General features: G+C 45.9%; 1 pseudogene; it reads right to left on the reverse strand.

Annotated features, from left to right (window-relative positions):
• LOC147906548 (large subunit ribosomal RNA) lies at positions 1-3,297 on the reverse strand (annotated as a pseudogene; the record flags this gene model as incomplete).
• Between the last annotated feature and the right edge of the window lie 1,142 nt (positions 3,298-4,439).

Genomic DNA, 4,439 nt, shown 5'->3' on the forward strand with positions numbered 1-4,439 from the left:
TCACGCGGGAGTATAATCGGCGATCGGCCGAGGCCTCACGCCACTCTGACACGCTTGGCTCTAGAACACCGTGACCGCCGGGGCACGAAGCCCTCGGGGCACGCGCTCCGCCCAACCGAGTAAGTAAGGAAACGATGAAAGTAGTGGTATTTCACCGGCGATGTTGCCATCTCCCACTTATGCTACACCTCTCATGTCTCCTTACAGTGCCAGACTAGAGTCAAGCTCAACAGGGTCTTCTTTCCCCGCTAATTCTTCCAAGCCCGTTCCCTTGGCAGTGGTTTCGCTAGATAGTAGATAGGGACAGCGGGAATCTCGTTAATCCATTCATGCGCGTCACTAATTAGATGACGAGGCATTTGGCTACCTTAAGAGAGTCATAGTTACTCCCGCCGTTTACCCGCGCTTGCTTGAATTTCTTCACGTTGACATTCAGAGCACTGGGCAGAAATCACATTGCGTCAACACCCTCGAGGGCCATCGCAATGCTTTGTTTTAATTAGACAGTCGGATTCCCCTTGTCCGTGCCAGTTCTGAGCTGAGCGTTGAATGGCGGCCGAAGAGGACGACCACGACGGCTCGCGCCGCCACGGAAGCCTCGCAGCAAGGAAGATCCGCGGGAGGCCAAGGCACGGGACCGAGCTCGGATCCCGGTACCGGCGCGAGAACACCGGAACGTTCACCTCGCCCAGGCCCGGCACGTCAGCCAGACCCGCTTCCCGACCAAGCCCGACACGCCCCGCTCCTCAGAGCCAATCCTTATTCCGAAGTTACGGATCCAATTTGCCGACTTCCCTTACCTACATTAGTCTATCGACTAGAGGCTCTTTACCTTGGAGACCTGCTGCGGATATGGGTACGAGCCGGCGCGACACCTCCACGTGGCCCTCTCCTGGATTTTCAAGGTCCGAGGGGAAGATCCGGACACCGCCGCAACTGCGGTGCTCTTCGCGTTCCAAACCCTATCTCCCTGCTAGAGGTTTCCAGGGAACTCGAACGCTTATACAGAAAAGAAAACTCTTCCCGGATCTCCCGACGGCGTCTCCAGGTCATTTTGGGTTACCCCGACGAACACTCTTACGAGGGCCCGAATTGTATGCGGTTCCGCTGCCGGGTTCCGGAATAGGAACCGAATTCCCTTTCGCCCGACGGACGTGTGTCTCTCTCTCTCAAACATTAGAGTATCGTACGCCGTCATTGACATAGGATTTCTCCTAAGGCTTAGGATTTCTCTAAGGTTTAGGATCGACTGACTCGTGTGCAACGGCTGTTCACACGAAACCCTTCTCCACGTCAGTCCTCGCTGGAGTATTTGCTAATATCATCAAGATCTGCACTGACGGCGGCTCCAGGCAGACTCGCGCCCAGACCCTTCTGCGCACCCGCCGCGACCCTCCTACTGCATGCACGCAGCCACCCCACTTGCCGTTGACGACAGAGTATAGGCACGACGCTTCAGCGTCATCCATTTTCAGGGCTAGTTGCTTCGGTAAGTGAGATGTTACGCACTCCTTAGCAGATTCAGACTTTTATGGTCACCGTCCTGCTGTTTTAAGCAACCAATGCCTTTCATAGTGTCCCATGAGCGTCGAGTTGGACGCCTTAACTCTGCTTTTGGTTCATCCCACAGGGCCAGTTCTGCTTACCAAAAATGGCCCACTTGGCACTCTGATCCAATTTCTACTCGTGACTTCATAGTTCAAGAAAGTCAGAGATCTTACTCATTTAAAGTTTGAGAATAGATTGAGGTCGTTTCGGCCCCAAGGCCTCTAATCATTCGCTTTACCAAATGAGACTCGCGTATGTTCCGTGCGGAACGGGCGAGTGCCTGTGTGGCGTGAGCTCGTGTCGCGGGAATCTAATGAAGTTGATATGACATTTAGCGTAAAGCCTCGAGGCCTGCGTGAATCGGTTATCGCGCTCAAGTAGAGCTTATTGTTTCGATTGTGTCGCCAGATGTAAATGCAAGTCGAAGACTTATTTAATATATTTAATATATTTTTGTTACTTTTGCTATTGTTGATTCGTGTACTTTATTCTCACTCCTATTTGCTCCTCCAAACGATCCGCTATCCTCGACCGCGAACCGCCCCCTCTGCCATTTCCGAGGCTGAGCTACCGGTAGAGAGCCCGTCGACATTCGCAGCTCATTAGAATATTGCATAAAGAAAATATCGCGTAATTTCGAGAAAGAGTGGCACGCTCGCTTGTGCCTGGCGCTCAATTATTGTTTTGTGATTGTGTATCGCCCTTAAGAACGGCCGCGTGAAGACGCATTTCTGTCGCGTTACGTTTAACGCCTCCCGTCATCCGATCGCCTACGAAAACCTTAGCTGTGAATGTGCGACGAAGTTGCGCCACACTCGTGAGTGCGGTTGCAGTATGTACACAGCATGGAGCATCGCAAGGTGCGTTTATTGAGCAGACGTTATGATCTAATGACTACGGGCTACAAATTTTTGGAAATTGGAATCAACGTTGGTCCGAGTTACGTGCAGATCGCCCTGGGAGATCATCGTGGACATGGACTGCTGCTGTCTCTCGAAATGTGGAAGAGCTTCTATGAGCAGCGAATATTGAAATATTTACAAGATGCTGCGAAATGAATACAAGAATAATTTTATAAGCGTTGGACCGCTAACCGTCAGCGTTTGTATACTGAACGATGCTACGCTCGTACGTCTCAATTCTTCGTCCGTACGCATGATGATGACCGAAACAACACTACGATGTATGTTTGAGTTTGATGGATGTATCGATGTAACGTTCGAACGATTAGTCTGACTCGTCGATACAGTTGATGTCAAGTATACGCGATTCTCCAACATCGAGTCCAAAAACGCTATACGCGATAGTGATATCTTTAATAAACATCAGCTCGTCGATTGCGAGCTATTGGCTTTAGTTTTTTAATACGTACAAAAAAGAAACGATGTAATAATATGTAAATAAAAAAATTTTTTTCTTTCACATTACTATATATTATATATATATATATATATATATATATTAGGTGTTGGAATTAATTCGTAGCGTTTTTAATGAAAGAATGTTATTTATTTCACATGAGTATTAAAAAATACATTAATGAAAGTACTTCCCATCACTTGTAAAACGCTACGAATTAATTCCAACACCTAATATATATATACTTTCTTTACTTCTCATCCATCCATCCATTCATCTTATCATCTCGACGCGCTATCGTACTCCGTTTAGATAAACATCAACCAAACCGTTTTTTTTTTGTCGTGTCACGAATCATGTACATATGTACGTATGTGTGAACGTATGTATGTATGTATGTATGTACCTTTTCGCGTAAGAAAAAAATGAAATTATAGGTGTGAAAATAGATGTGCTGCGTGAACTTTCAGCAATTCGATGGGTTGTAAATAATCGCGGCTACATTATAAAGAGTACCGCAACGATATAAGCGATAACTTTTCTCGTGACGCACTTATGATCTAAAGTGTTTTATATACAACTGTCTCCTATAGATAAATCCTTGGTAGGCTCGCTGCGGCGAAGATCGATTCTCAACGTCAGTCTTTGTTCTGCTTTGTCCGCGCGCAAGACGTATTATAACGTGAGTGATATTTTTTTTTCCCCAACGTGCAACAATATTCTACCATTTAGCGTTAATATTGTTGTAAAATATTGTTGCACATTTTCTGTGATTTTAAGGGGATGCTGGAGTGTCCTGTTTTATCATTAAATTTTAAAAGCACCTTTCTCATAACTGTGTTTATGGACTGAAAAATCCTTCTCCACAATTAAAATATTGACAACAACGCAAAGCGCCAGCTTGATTTGAATACGAAAAACGAAAAAAAATTAAAGACTTATAGTTTTGTTATCGGCTTCTGTAGTCAACACATCACAATATGTGTTGCATATAAGAGTTTCAGATCTTGCACGTTCATGAAAAGTAGCTAGCGTATTGCGGAAAACCTAAACGAACAATCCCATGTTTTTAGAAACGCGGTAGAAGTTTTAGTTTAAGAGAAAGGTGCATCCAAAAATTTCGTTTGTACGAGGGATATCCAGAAAATAAGTTCCGTTTGTATTATACGTTTAGTAAGGTCGATGTATAAGCGAGCTGGCAACACAGCATTGAAGAGGGGAAGCTACCGAATAGAATGAGCGGTGTTCGGCGTCAGTAGCTCGTGAAACACGGTCAGGAGAGGTTATCAAAATGGAGTCCTCCACTTCGCGTCCCGCCACCTCCATTCCGATTCCTTCTCGAGTTGTTTTGCGCGGCATCATTCAGTTTCTTTTTGCTCAAGATTTTAAATCGGTTGATATTCACAAACAGCTTGTTTCTGTATATGGAGAGAGTGTGATGAGTGAATCTATGATGCGGAGATGGGTCCGAGAATTTAAGGCAGGAAGACATTCGCTTGAAGACGAAAGTGGGAGAGGCAGACCCTCCCTTA

This window comes from Acromyrmex echinatior, unplaced genomic scaffold (assembly GCF_024713525.1).
Source record: "Acromyrmex echinatior isolate Ae372 unplaced genomic scaffold, ASM2471352v2 Scaffold20, whole genome shotgun sequence".
NCBI lineage: Eukaryota > Metazoa > Arthropoda > Insecta > Hymenoptera > Formicidae > Acromyrmex > Acromyrmex echinatior.